Raw genomic sequence first — 16,666 nt, 5'->3', positions numbered from 1 at the left:
AAACTCATTCAAACAAAGCTTTTTGAATCAAATGAAAGTCAAATGCATTCAACAAAGCTAGTTGAATCAAATGAAAGTCAAACTCATTCGAAGAAAGCTTTTTGAATTAAATGAAAGTCAAATTCTTTTAAACAAAGCTCTTTGAATCAAATGAAAGTTAAACACATTCAAACAAAGCTTTTTGAATTAAATGAAAGTTAAACTCATTCTAACAAAGCTTTTTGAATCAAATGAAAGTCCAATGCATTTAACGAAGATAACTTATTCTAATGATAGTAAATCACATTCAAACAAAGCTTTTAGAATCAAATGAAAGTCAAACTCTTTCAAACAAAGGTTTTTTAATTAAATGAAAGTAAAACTCATTCTAACAAACCTTTTTGAATCAAATGAAAGTCAAATGCATTCAACAAAGCTAATTGAATCAAATGAATGTCAAACTCATTCAAAGAAAGCTTTTTGAATCAAATAAAATTAAAAACATTCAAACAAAGCTTTTTGATTCAAATGAAAGTCAAATGCATTCGACAAAGCTAATTGAATCAAATGAACGGGAAACACATTCAACAAAACTTTTTGAATCAATTAAAGTCAAATGCAGTCAACAACGTCATTTAAATCAAATGAAAGTCAAACACATTCAAACAAAGCTTTTTGAATCAAATGACAGTCAAATGCGTTCAACAAAGCTAATTGAATTAAATGAAAGTCAAACACATTATAACAAAGATTTTTTAATCAAATGAAAGTTAACTGCATTTACCGAAGCTAATTGTATCAAATGAAAGTCAAACTCATTTAAACAAAGCTTTTTGAATCAAATGAAAGTTGAACACATTCAACATGGCTAATTCAATCAAATGATTGTTAAACACATTCAAACAAAGCTTTTTGAATCAAATTAAAGTCAAACACATTCAAACAAAGCTTTTTGACTCAAATGAAAGTCAAACACATTCAAGCAAATCTTTTTGAATCAAATGAAAGACAAATGTATTCAATAAAGATAATTTAATCAAATGAAAGTCAAACACATTCAAACAAAGCTTTTAGAAACAAATGAAAATCAAACTCATTCAAACAAATCTTTTTGAATCAAATGAAAGTCACAGATAAAGAAAGATTTTTAAATCAAATGAAAGTCAAATGCATTCAACGAAGATAATTTAACAAATGAATGTAAAACACATTCAAACAAAGCTTTTAGAATCAAATGAAAAGCAAACTCATTCAAACAAAGCTTTTTGATTCAAATGAAAGTCAAATGTATTCAAAAAAGGTTATTGAATCAAATGAAAGTCAAACTCATTCAAACAAATCTTTTTGATTCAAACAAAAGTCAAATGTATCAATAAAGGTTTTTAAATCAAATAAAAGTCAAACTCATTCAAACAAAGCTTTTTGATTCAAATGAAAGTCAAATGTATTCAAAAAAGGTTATTGAATCAAATGAAAGTCAAACTCATTCAAACAAAGCTTTTTGAATCAAATGAAAGTCAAATGTTTTCAACAAAGCTAATTGAATCAAATGAAAGTCAAACTCATTCAAAGAAAGCTCTTTTAATCAAATAAAAGTCAAACATATCTAAACAAAGCTTTATGAATCAAATAACAGTCATATATGGTTTCTAAAATGCTATTTGAATTAAATCAAAGTTAGACACGTACAAACAAAGCATTTTGAATCAAATAAATACAAGCACATTCAAACAAAGCTTTTAGAATCAGATAACAGTCATACTCATTCAGACAAAGCTTTTTGATTCAAATGAAACTCAACTGTATTCAAAAAAGGTTATTGAATCAAATGAAAGTCAAACTCATTCAAGCAAAGCTTTTTAAATCAAATGAAAGTCAAATGCTTTCAACAAAGCTAATTGAATCAAATGAAAGTCAAATACATTCAAACAAAGTCGTTTGAATCAAATAAATGTCAAATACATTCAACATTGCTAGTTCAATCAAAAGAAAGTTAAACACATTCCAACAAAGCATTTTGAATCAAATGAAAGCAAAATGCATTCAACAAATATAATTTATTCCTTTGAAAGTCAAACACATTCAAACAAAGCTTTTAGAATCAAATGAAAGTCAAACTCATCGAAATAAAGGTTTTTTTAATAAAATGAAAGTCAAACTCATTCAAACAAAGCTTTTTGAATCAAATGAAAGTCAAATGCATTCAACAAAGCTAGTTGAATCAAATGAAAGTCAAACTCATTCGAAGAAAGCTTTTTGAATTAAATGAAAGTCAAATTCTTTTAAACAAAGCTCTTTGAATCAAATGAAAGTTAAACACATTCAAACAAAGCTTTTTGAATTAAATGAAAGTTAAACTCATTCTAACAAAGCTTTTTGAATCAAATGAAAGTCCAATGCATTTAACGAAGATAACTTATTCTAATGATAGTAAATCACATTCAAACAAAGCTTTTAGAATCAAATGAAAGTCAAACTCTTTCAAACAAAGGTTTTTTAATTAAATGAAAGTAAAACTCATTCTAACAAACCTTTTTGAATCAAATGAAAGTCAAATGCATTCAACAAAGCTAATTGAATCAAATGAATGTCAAACTCATTCAAAGAAAGCTTTTTGAATCAAATAAAATTAAAAACATTCAAACAAAGCTTTTTGATTCAAATGAAAGTCAAATGCATTCGACAAAGCTAATTGAATCAAATGAACGGGAAACACATTCAACAAAACTTTTTGAATCAATTAAAGTCAAATGCAGTCAACAACGTCATTTAAATCAAATGAAAGTCAAACACATTCAAACAAAGCTTTTTGAATCAAATGACAGTCAAATGCGTTCAACAAAGCTAATTGAATTAAATGAAAGTCAAACACATTATAACAAAGATTTTTTAATCAAATGAAAGTTAACTGCATTTACCGAAGCTAATTGTATCAAATGAAAGTCAAACTCATTTAAACAAAGCTTTTTGAATCAAATGAAAGTTGAACACATTCAACATGGCTAATTCAATCAAATGATTGTTAAACACATTCAAACAAAGCTTTTTGAATCAAATTAAAGTCAAACACATTCAAACAAAGCTTTTTGACTCAAATGAAAGTCAAACACATTCAAGCAAATCTTTTTGAATCAAATGAAAGACAAATGTATTCAATAAAGATAATTTAATCAAATGAAAGTCAAACACATTCAAACAAAGCTTTTAGAAACAAATGAAAATCAAACTCATTCAAACAAATCTTTTTGAATCAAATGAAAGTCACAGATAAAGAAAGATTTTTAAATCAAATGAAAGTCAAATGCATTCAACGAAGATAATTTAACAAATGAATGTAAAACACATTCAAACAAAGCTTTTAGAATCAAATGAAAAGCAAACTCATTCAAACAAAGCTTTTTGATTCAAATGAAAGTCAAATGTATTCAAAAAAGGTTATTGAATCAAATGAAAGTCAAACTCATTCAAACAAATCTTTTTGATTCAAACAAAAGTCAAATGTATCAATAAAGGTTTTTAAATCAAATAAAAGTCAAACTCATTCAAACAAAGCTTTTTGATTCAAATGAAAGTCAAATGTATTCAAAAAAGGTTATTGAATCAAATGAAAGTCAAACTCATTCAAACAAAGCTTTTTGAATCAAATGAAAGTCAAATGTTTTCAACAAAGCTAATTGAATCAAATGAAAGTCAAACTCATTCAAAGAAAGCTCTTTTAATCAAATAAAAGTCAAACATATCTAAACAAAGCTTTATGAATCAAATAACAGTCATATATGGTTTCTAAAATGCTATTTGAATTAAATCAAAGTCAGACACGTACAAACAAAGCATTTTGAATCAAATAAATACAAGCACATTCAAACAAAGCTTTTAGAATCAGATAACAGTCATACTCATTCAGACAAAGCTTTTTGATTCAAATGAAACTCAACTGTATTCAAAAAAGGTTATTGAATCAAATGAAAGTCAAACTCATTCAAACAAAGCTTTTTAAATCAAATGAAAGTGAAATGCATTCAACAAAGATAATTGAATGAAATGAAAGTCAAACTCATTCAAAGAATGGTTTTTGAATCAAATGAAAGTCAAAAATATCCAAACAAAACTTTATGAATAAAATAACAGTCATATAAAGATTCTAAAATGCTATTTGAATTAAATCAAAGTCAGACACATAGAAACAAAGCTTTTTGAATCAAATAGAGACAAACACATTCAAACAAAGGTTTTTGAATCAAATTAAAGTTAAATATATTCAACAACGCTAATTGAAACAAATGAAAGTTAAAAATATTCAAACAAAACTTTTTGAATAATATTAAATTCAAATGCATTAAACAAGGCTAATTGAATCAATGACAGTCAAACACATTCAAACAAAGCTTTCTAAATCAAATGAAAGTCAAACAAATTCAAACTAAGCTTTTTTAATCAAATGAAACTCAAATTTATTTAACAAAGATAATTTTATAAAATGAAAGTCAAACACATTCAAACAAGGCTTTTATAATAAAATGAAGGTCAAACTCATTCAAACAAAGCTTTTTGATTCAAATGAAAGTCAAATGTATTCAAAAAAGGTTATTGAATCAAATGAAAGTCAAACTCATTCAAACAAAGCTTTTTGAATCAAATGAAAGTCAAATGTTTTCAACAAAGCTAATTGAATCAAATGAAAGTCAAACTCATTCAAAGAAAGCTCTTTTAATCAAATAAAAGTCAAACATATCTAAACAAAGCTTTATGAATCAAATAACAATCATATATGGTTTCTAAAATGCTATTTGAATTAAATCAAAGTCAGACACGTACAAACAAAGCTTTTTGAATCAAATAAATACAAGCACATTCAAACAAAGCTTTTAGAATCAGATAACAGTCATACTCATTCAGACAAAGTTTTTTGATTCAAATGAAAGTCAATTGTATTCAAAAAAGGTTATTGAATCAAATGAAAGTCAAACTCATTCAAGCAAAGCTTTTTGAATCAAATAAAAGTCAAATGCATTCAACAAAGCTAATTGAATGAAATGAAAGTCAAACTCATTCAAAGAAAGGTTTTTGAATCAAATGAAAGTCAAAAATATCCAAGCAAAACTTTATGAATAAAATAACAGTCATATAAAGATTCTAAAATGCTATTTGAATTAAATCAAAGTCAGACACGTACAAACAAAGCATTTTGAATCAAATAAATACAAGCACATTCAAACAAAGCTTTTAGAATCAGATAACAGTCATACTCATTCAGACAAAGCTTTTTGATTCAAATGAAACTCAACTGTATTCAAAAAGGGTTATTGAATCAAATGAAAGTCAAACTCATTCAAACAAAGCTTTTTGAATCAAATGAAAGTCAAATGCATTCAACAAAGATAATTGAATGAAATGAAAGTCAAACTCATTCAAAGAATGGTTTTTGAATCAAATGAAAGTCAAAAATATCCAAACAAAACTTTATGAATAAAATAACAGTCATATAAAGATTCTAAAATGCTATTTGAATTAAATCAAAGTCAGACACATAGAAACAAAGCTTTTTGAATCAAATAGAGACAAACACTTTCAAACAAAGGTTTTTGAATCAAATTAAAGTTAAATATATTCAACAACGCTAATTGAAACAAATGAAAGTTAAAAATATTCAAACAAAACTTTTTGAATAATATTAAATTCAAATGCATTAAACAAGGCTAATTGAATCAATGACAGTCAAACACATTCAAACAAAGCTTTCTGAATCAAATGAAAGTCAAACAAATTCAAACAAAGCTTTTTTAATCAAATGAAACTCAAATTTATTTAACAAAGATAATTTTATAAAATGAAAGTCAAACACATTCAAACAAGGCTTTTATAATAAAATGAAGGTCAAACTCATTCAAACAAAGCTTTTTGATTCAAATGAAAGTCAAATGTATTCAAAAAAGGTTATTGAATCAAATGAAAGTCAAACTCATTCAAACAAAGCTTTTTGAATCAAATGAAAGTCAAATGTTTTCAACAAAGCTAATTGAATCAAATGAAAGTCAAACTCATTCAAAGAAAGCTCTTTTAATCAAATAAAAGTCAAATATAACTAAACAAAGCTTTATGAATCAAATAACAATCATATATGGTTTCTAAAATGCTATTTGAATTAAATCAAAGTTAGACACGTACAAACAAAGCTTTTTGAATCAAATAAATACAAGCACATTCAAACAAAGCTTTTAGAATCAGATAACAGTCATACTCATTCAGACGAAGTTTTTTGATTCAAATGAAAGTCAACTGTATTCAAAAAAGGTTATTGAATCAAATGAAAGTCAAACTCATTCAAGCAAAGCTTTTTGAATCAAATAAAAGTCAAATGCATTCAACAAAGCTAATTGAATGAAATGAAAGTCAAACTCATTCAAAGAAAGGTTTTTGAATCAAATGAAAGTAAAAAATATCCAAGCAAAACTTTATGAATAAAATAACAGTCATATAAAGATTCTAAAATGCTATTTGAATTAAATCAAAGTCAGACACATACAAACAAAGCTTTTTGAATCAAATAAAGACAAACACATTCAAACAATGGTTTTTGAATCAAATTAAAGTTAAATATATTCAACAACGCTAATTGAAACAAATGAAAGTTAAAAATATTCAAACAAAGCTTTTTGAATAATATTAAATTCAAATGTATTAAACAAGGCTAATTGAATCAATGAAAGTCAAACACATTCAAACAAAGCTTTCTGAATCAAATGAAAGTCAAACAAATTCAAACTAAGCTTTTTGAATCAAATGAAACTCAAATGTATTTAACAAAGATAATTTTATAAAATGAAAGTCAAACACATTCAAACAAGGCTTTTATAATAAAATGAAGGTCAAACTCATTCAAACAAAGCTTTTTTATTCAATTGAAAGTCAAATGTATTCAAAAAAAGTTGTTGAATCAAATGAAAGTCAAACTCATTCAATGAAAGCTTTTTGAATCAAATGAAACTCAAATGCATTCAACAAAGCTAATTGAATCAAATGAAAGTCAAATTCATTCGAAGAAAGCTTTTTGAATCAAATGAAAGTCAAACATATCCAAACAAAGTTTTATTAACCAAATAACAGTCGTATATGGATTCTAAAATGCTATTTGAATTAAATCAAAGTCAGACACGTACAAACAAAGCTTTTTGAATCAAATAAATACAAACACATTCAAACAATAACTTTTTGAATCAGATGAAAGTTAAATGCATTCAACAAAGCTAATTGAAACATATGAAAGAAAAAACAAATTCAAACAAAGATTTTTGAATAATATGTAAGTGAAATGCATTAAACAAGGCTAATTGAATCAAATGAAAGTCAAACACATTCAAACAAAGCTTTTTAAATCAAATGAAAGTCAAACAAATTCAAACAAAGCTTTTTGAATTAAATGAAAGTCAAATGTATTCAACAAAGATAATTTAATAAAATGAAAGTCAAACACATTCAAACAAAGCTTTTAGAATCAAATAAAAGTCATACTCATTCGAACAAAGCTTTTTGACACAACTGAAAGTCAAATGTGTTCAAAAAAGGTTATTGAATCAAATGAAAGTCAAACTCATTCAAACAAAGCTTTTTGAATCAAATGAAAGTCAAATGCATTCAACAAAGTTAGTTCAATCAAATGAAAGTCAAACTCATTCGAAGAAAGCTTTTTGAATCAAATGAAAGTCAAAATTATCCAAACAAAGCTTTATGAGTAAAATAACAGTCATATAAAGATTCTAAAATGCTATTTGAATTAAATCAAAGTGAGACACATACAAACAAAGCTTTTTGAATCAAATAAAGACAAACACATTCAAACAAAGCTTTTTGAATCAAATGAAAGTTAAATGCATTCAACAACGCTTATTGAAACAAATGAAAGGTAAACTAATTCAAACTAAGCTTTTTGAATAATATTAAAGTAAAATGCATTAAACAAGGCTAATTGAATCAATCGAAGTCAAACACATTCAAACAAAGCTTTTTGAATCAAATGAAAGTCAAACAATTTCAAACAAACCTTTTTGAATCAAATGAAAGTCAAATGTACTCAACAAAGATAATTTAATAAAATGAAAGTCAAACACATTCAAACAAAGCTTTTAAAATCAAATGAAATTCAAACACATTCAAACAAAGCTTTTTGATTCAACTGAAAGTCAAATGTATTCAAAATAAGTTATTGAATCAAATGAAAGTCAAACTCATTCAAACAATGCTATTTGAATCAAATGAAAGTCAAATGCATTTAACAAAGCAAATTGAATCAAATGAAAGTCAAACTCATTCAAAGAAAGCTTTTTGAATCAAATGAAGGTCAAGCATATCCAAACAAAGTTTTATTAATCAAATAACAGTCATATATGGATTCTAAAATGCTATTTGAATAAACTCAAAGTCAGACACGTACAAACAAAACTTTTGAATCAAATAAATAAAAACACATTCAAACAAAACTTTTTGAATAAGATGAAATGTAAATGCATTCAACAAAGCTAATTGAAACAAATGAAAGTAAAAAAATTTCAAACAAAGCTTTTTGAATAATATTTAAGTGAAATGCATTAAACAAGGCTAATTGAATCAATGAAAGTCAAACACGTTCAAACAAAGCTTTTTGAATCAAATGAAAGTCAAACAAATTCAAACAAAGCTTTTTAAATTAAATGAAAGTCAAATGTATTCAATAAAGATAATTTTATAAAATGAAAGTCAAACACATTCAAACAAAACTTTTAGAATCAAATAAAAGTCATACTCATTCAAACAAAGCTTTTTTATTCAAATGTTTTCAAAAAAGGTTACTGAATTAAATGAAAGTCAAACTCATTCAAACAAAGCTTTTTGAATCAAATGAAAGTCAAATGCATTCAACAAAGCTAATTGAATCAAATGAAATTCAAACTCATTCAAAGAAAGCTTTTTGAATCAAATGAAAGTCAAAAATATCTAAACAAAGCTTTATGAGAAAAATAACGGTTAAATAAGGATTCCAAAATGCTATTTGAATTAAATCAAAGTCAGACACATATAAACAAAGATTTTTGAATCAAATAAAGACAAACACATTCAAACAAAGCTTTTTGAATCAAATGAAAGATAAATGCATTCAACAATGCTTATTGAAACAAATGAAAGTTAAAAAAATTCAAACAAAGCTTTTTGAATAATATTAAAGTCAAATGCATTAAACAAGGCTAATTGAATCAAATGAAAGTCAAACACATTCAAACAAAGCTTTTGAATCAAATGAAAGTCAAACAAATTCAAACAAAGCTTTTTGAATCAAATGAAAGTCAAATGTATTCAACAAAAATAGTTTAATAAAATGAAAGTCGAACACATTCAAACAAAGCTTTTAGAATCAAATGAATGTCAACCTCATTCAAACAAAGCTTTTTGATTCAAATGAAATTCAAATGTATTCAAAAAAAGTTATTGAATCAAATGAAAGTCAAACTCATTCAAACAAAGCTTTTTGAATCAAATGAAAGTCAAATGCATTCAACAAAGCCAATTAAATCAAATGAAAGTCAAACTCATTTAAAGAAAGCTTTTTTAATCAAATGAAAGTCAAACATATCCAAACAAAGTTTTATTACTCAAATAACAGTGATATATGGATTCTAAAATGCTATTTGAATTAAATTAAAGTCAGACACATACAAATTAAGCTTTTTGAATCAAATAAAGACAAACACATTCAAACAAAGCTTTTTGAATCAAATGAAAAATAAATGCATTCAACAAAGCTAATTGAAACAAATGTAAGTTAAACACATTCAAACATAGATTTTTGAATAATATTAAAGTCAAATGCATTAAAAAAGGCTAATTGAATCAAATGAAAGTCAAACACATTCAACCAAAGCTTTTTGAATCAAATGAAAGTCAAACACAATTAAACAAAGCCTTTTGAATCAAATGAAAGTCAAATGTATTCAATAAAGATAATTTAATCAAATGAAAGTCAATCACATCCAAACAAAGTGATGTGTATCCTAACCCCTCGCTTAGTCAAGTTTTTAGAAAACCCACAATCTTGAAATAAAGATCTGTTCTTGAACCCTTTCTTGAAGATTCGATGTAGAAAACGAACCGATATGATAAGAAACTCGACCACCTCCTGGAACAAATTACTTGACTGATCAAATATCTAGACCACCTCCTGGAACTAAGTAATTTGACGTTCTTAACTCTCAACTCACCTCCTGGAATTGATTATTAAGCAATCACGTAAGAGAAACTCACGCAAGAATAATGTAAAACAATGCACAAAGTCTGAATTTTTTTTCGAATGTAGGTATGAAAGATTACAGCCTTTGTGCCTTATTTATAGGCTAAGAATCTACCAAAATCTACTAGAATTAGATTTCCTAAGTTGGTTAGGATATTCCTAAACCATCCTAGATCACACTCCTAAGTAAAGTTGGACTCCAAGCAAGCCAAAACAGCCTTGGACGCCAAGTAAACCTCCAAATCGGCCCTTTACACGTTTTCTTAGTAGATTTAGGAATCTTAGACTTTCCCAAATTACATCAAACTCTAATTAAAGGAAAATAAGACTAAAAACAAGTAATTAAACTAAGCCAAACCAAGTAAAAAGAATCCAAGTGGATCCAAAAACCTTGGGGCTAAAAATAGAAAGCATCGAAAGATAGAATAGGAATAAAGACTCCTAACCTAGGTAGAACCTAGGATTTCGACCCCTTGAGCTTGACCTGCTGTCCATGTGAGTCTTGTCACCCAAGCTTGCTTCTTATCAACATCAAAGCCCATAGGGTTGAGTAGTAGAGTGATAGACTCTTTAAAAGAATTGCCCTTTGCATTCACATCATTCTCCCCCTCTTCAAAAGAATTTTCCCTCAAATTCACATCATCCAAGTAAGGAGATAAGTCACCCACATTAAAGGTAGCACTAACACTTCCATAGTCATCTGGCAAGTCAATCTTATAGGCACTATCATCATAAGCCTCCAACACTTCAAATGGACCATCTACCCTAGGCATGAGCTTGTTCTTTCTTTTACTTGGAAACCTTTCTTTTTTGAGATGTAGCCAAACAAGATCTCCCGGTTTGAACACTGGTTGCTTCCTCTTCTTATCCGATCTAGCCTTATACATAGCATTCATCTTTTCAATATTTGCCTTCACTTGTTCACACGTTTTTTGGAACACCTCAAGGCGTCTCTTAGCATCCACGTGTATGTCTTCTTTCTTCAAAGGCAGCAAATCAATAGGCAAGAAAGGATTGACTCCATACACAATCTCAAATGGAGTTCTTTGAGTAGTAGAAGAATGAGAACGATTGTAAGCAAATTCAGCATGACATAGCTTCATGTCCCAATCCTTCTGAGTTTTACTCACTAGGCCTCGTAGTAGTGTACCCAAGGTCCTATTAGTCACCTCGGTTTGTCCATCTGTTTGTGGATGATGAGAAGTACTAAAAAGCAGCTTAGTACCCAAAAAACGCCATAAACACTTCCAAAAGTGACTCAAGAACTTTAAATCTCTATCTGAAACTATGCTCCTTGGAACACCATGCAAAGGAACTATTTCCTTGATGTACAAATCAGCAACATGTTGTGCATCATCCGTCTTATGCATAGGAACAAAATGAGCCATTTTAGAGAACCTATCCACCACAACCATGATGGAATCTTTACCCCTTTGTGTTCGAGGTAAACCAATGACAAAATTCATGCTCACACTATCCCATGGACAATCAGCAACAGGTAGAGGTGTATACAATCCTTTAGAAAAAGTACTCTTCGTCTTTTGACAAGTAGCACATCTAGAAACCACAGATTGAACATCTTTGATCATTTTAGGCCAAAAGAAACTTTCACTAAGCATATCAATTGTTTTATGCACACCAAAATGTCCTGTAATGGCGCCACTATGCACCTCTCTAATCAAAAGCTCACGAACACTGCTTTGTGGAATACATAGCATGTTTCCACGAAAAAGAAAACCATCTTGAAGCACATAATGCCGTGAGGGATTAACATACTCTTCAGCAAAGTCAAGGCATGTCTTATATAAATCTTTGATGTGTTCAAAGCCAAGAACACATGTATCAACCATAGCAAGTAGATACGCCCTCCTAGATAAAGCATCAGCAACAATATTCGACTTTCCCTCTTTGTATTTCGAAGAGAATGTAAAAGATTGAAGAAATTCAACCCACTTAGCATGTCGAAAATTAAGCTTTTGTTGCCCATGTATGAGTTTCAAGGCCTCATGATTAGAATGCAATACAAAAGGCTTAGGCCTCAAATAATGTGACCAATGATCCAAAGCGCGAACAATGGCATAAAACTCCCGATCATAGTTAGAGTAGTTGAGTTTAGCACCACAGAGTTTCTCATTAAAGAATGAAATTGGTCTTTTCTCTTGGATCAAAACAGCACCTATACCTACTCCACTAGCATCACACTTAACTTCAAATAATTTATCAAAGTTAGGCAAAGCTAAAACAGTAGCATTGCATAGTTTTTCCTTGATATCATCAAATGCATGTTGAGCAGCATTAGTCCACACAAACTCCCCTTTCTTCATCAATTTAGTTATAGGAGCCATAATAGTTGAGCACCATAGAAACTCCTTGTTTCATGCACGTTTGTAGGAGCAATCCATGTAGAAATAGCTTTGACCTTTTCAGGGTCAACCTCCACGCCTTGGTCAGAAACAATATAACCAAGAAAAGAAATACTAGGCACCATAAATGAGCATTTTTCAAGTTTACCATACAATTTTTTGCTCACGGAATTTCTCAAATAATCTTCTAAGATGAAAAACATGCTCAATTTTATCCCTACTGTAAACTAGAATGTCATCAAGATAAACGACAATAAACTTGTTTAAGAAAGGACGTAGTACCGCATTCATAAGGCACATGAAAGAACTTGGAGCATTGCACAGACCAAAAGGCATCACCATCCACTCATATAAGCCTTGTTTAGTCTTGAAAGCCGTCTTCTATTCATCTCCTTCTTTAATTCTCATTTGATGATAAAGAAAATTATTGCACCATGGAGTTCATCTAGCATATCTTCAAGTCTAAGCATAGGGAAGCGGTATTTAATTGTGATATTATTCACAGCTCTTGAATCAATCCTCCATGTCCCATCTTTCTTTGGCAGGAGCAAAGTTGGAACTGCACAAGGACTCATGCTCTCCCTTACATAACCCCTTTCAATTAACTCTTCAATTTGTCTTTATAACTCTTTTGAAACCTCGGGATCACATCTATAAGCGGGTTTATTTGGCAATGGAGCTCTTGGAATTAGATCAATAGCGTGCTCAATACCCCTTAAAGGTGGCAAACCCTTAGGTAACTCTTCTAGGAACATATCATTGAATTCTCCTAGTAAATCAGCAAGAGTTTGATCTATTGGAGCAATAGTAGCCGTGGACTCCTTAACCACCAAAGCGTAGGCCGTGGCACCCTCCTCTAACTGTCTTTCTAGCTCCTTTGCACTCAAGAACATGTTTGATTTCAATTGCTCTTTTGAGTTCAATTCACACATTTTTGGAGATAAAGGCTATAAATGAATTCATTTGTTGCCCACCTTGACCGTATACACATTGGTCTCTCCATCATGTTTCACCTTTATATCAAATTGCCAAGGCCTCCCTAAAAGTAAATGACAAGCACTCATTGGAACCACATCACACCATAGCTCTTCCTTGTAGTTTCCAATTGAGAAGTTCACCAATGCTTGTTTCTTCACACGTAGGCCTTTGGAATCATCAAGCCAACTCAGTTTGTAGGGTTTTGCATGATCACGAGTTTGTAGCTTCAGTTTACTCACCATCTCAGTTGAGGCCACATTAGTGCATGACCCACTATCCACTATCACCTTGCAAGTAGTATCACCCACCTTGCATCTAGTATGGAACAAATTCTCCCTTTAATCAAGATTTGGAGTAGTTTCAGCATGTAGTACCCTTTGAACCACTAGTGCTTTCTCACCATCTTTTGCAAAAACCTCCTCTTCCTCCTCCTTTTCAAGTGACTCGTCCTCTTTTTCGGATTCAGGAAGTATAATCAAGTGTTTTTCATCCTCTTCCCACTCGTAATATTGCTTCACAGTAAGAGCTTTTCTGTTAGGACATTCACTAGCAATGTGCCCTTCCCTTGGCACTTAAAGCACTTCCTTCTACTCTCATATTCCTCACGTGGCACAAACACTTTTTGCTTCTCAACAACTTTCTTTTCTTCTGTTCTGGCCTTGTCTTTCCTTGAGTCAAAACCCTTATATGGAGCTTTGTATGAGCTAGAAGTAGTAGCATGAGATGATTTCGGCTTAAAGGAACCAGCCCCTTTGCTAGCATACGGTCCACTCTTCTTGTCTTCATTCCAATGACTCTCAAATTTTAGAGCCAATTTGCATACATCATTGAAAGAGTTGTAAGTGCTCAATTAAATATTTTTAGCAATAGGCCTATGAAGACCCTTAATGAAACGAGCAATACGCATGGGTTCTTTTTCATTCAAATCACAAAGAGAAGTTAATCTATCAAATTCAGCAATATACTCATTCACACTCAAAGTATCTTGTGTTAGAGTAGTCAATTTCAAGTATTGAATTTGCTCAAAATCATCAGGTAGATACTTAGCACGCAATTTACGCTTTAAATCAGTCCAAGTTGAGATCTTTTTCTTACCTGCTCTAGTACGTCTTGCTTTGAGGGATTCAAACCATGCACCTGCGTTTTTCGTGAGGCGTATGTAAGCAATCTTGAACCTTTTTGCATCATTAAACCCTTTGTAGTCAGAAATCATCTCGACTTGCCTCTCCCACTCAAGAAAGTCTTCAGAACTTCCAAGGCCAATAAAGACATCGAGTTGATACCCCTATCATCAATCTTAAAGTGTTTAGAATCACTCTCATCATCACTAGAAGACTCATCGTCGATGTCCTTCTTCTTTTTCTTCTCGTTGTTTTCAAGAAGTAGCTGTGCAAAAGCATCGAACCTAGAATCAGTTTGATCCTGTAGTAGTTCGGTTCCTTGGTCTATGATATCAAACCTCTTCTAGAAATCATCCAAGTGTCGTTTATACAACTGTTCATCCATGATGGAAACCCACACGAACCAAAGAAAATAATACAAGTTAACAGAATAAAGGCAGGAACTTGTAGCCAAAAGAATAAGACACTATGAATTCATTGTTTGAATTTGTTTGACTTTTATTTAATTAAATTATCTACGTTGAATACATTAGACTTTCATTTGATTCAAAAATCTTTGTTTGAATATGTTTGACTTTCATTTTATTCAGAAAGCTTTGTTTGAATGTTTTTAACTTTCATTTGATTGAATTATTCAAAAATCTTTGTTTGAATGAATTTGACTTTCATTTGATTCAATTAGCTTTGTTGAAGGCATTTAACTTTCATTTGATTCAAAAAGCTTTGTTATAATGTGTTTGACTTTCATTTAATTCAATTAGCTTTGTTGAATGCATTTGACTTTCATTTGATTCAAAAAGCATTGTTTGAATGTGTTTGACTTTCATTTTGATTTAATTGACCTTGTTGAATGCATTTGACTTTAATTGATTCAAACAGTTTTGTTTGAATGTGTTTGACTTTCATTTGATTCAATTAGCTTTGTTTGAATGTTTTTACTTTCATTTGATTCAATTAGCTATGTCGAATGCATTTGACTTTCATTTGATTCAAAAATCTTTATTTGAATGTGTTTGACTTTCATTTTATTCAGAAAGCTTTGTTTGAATTTTTTTAACTTTTATTTGATTGAATTAGCCATGTTGAATGGATTTGTCATTAATTTGATTCAAAAAGCTTTGTTTGACTGTATTTGACTTTTATTTATTTCAATAAGCTTTGTTGAATGCATTTAACTTTCATATGATTAATAAAGCTTTGTAATAATGTGGTTGACTTTCATTTAATTCAATTAGCTTTGTTGAATGCATTTGACTTTCATTTGATTCAAAAATCTTTGTTTGAATGTGTTTGACTTTCATTTAGATTCATTTGACCTTGTTGAATGTATTTGACTTTAATTGATTCTAAAAGCTTTGTTTGAATGTGTTTGCCTTTCATTTGCTTCAATTAGCTTTGTTTGAATGTTTTTCACTATCATTTGATTCAATTAGCTTTGTCGAATGCATTTAACTTTCATTTGATTCAAAAAGCTTTGTTTGAATGTGTTTGACTTTCATTTAATTCAAAAAGCTTTGTTTGAATGTGTTTAACTTTCATTTGATTTAAAAAGCTTTCTTTGAATGATTTTGACTTTCATTTGATTAAAAAATCTTTGTTTAAACGAGTTTGACTTTCAATTGATTCTAAAAGCTTTGTTTGAATATGTTTGAAATTCATTTGATTAAATTATCTTCGTTGAATGCATTTGACTTTCATTTGATTTAAAAATCTTTGTTTGAATGTGTTTGACTTTCATTTGATTTAAAATTCTTTGTTTAAATGAGTTTTACTTTCGTTTCATTCAATTTGCTTTATTGAATGTATTAGACTATCATTTGATTCAAAAAGTTTTTTTTGAATGAGTTTGACTTTCATTTGATTAAAAAACCTTTGTTTGAACAAATTTGACTTTCATTTGATTCTAAAAGCTTTGTTTGAATGTGATTGACTATCATTTGATTAAATTATCTTCGATGAATGCATTTGAC

Source organism: Chenopodium album, chromosome 14 (genome assembly GCF_948465745.1).
Source record: "Chenopodium album chromosome 14, dcCheAlbu1.1, whole genome shotgun sequence".
In the NCBI taxonomy this organism is placed as follows: domain Eukaryota; kingdom Viridiplantae; phylum Streptophyta; class Magnoliopsida; order Caryophyllales; family Amaranthaceae; genus Chenopodium; species Chenopodium album.
This window is presented reverse-complemented; position numbering follows the sequence as displayed.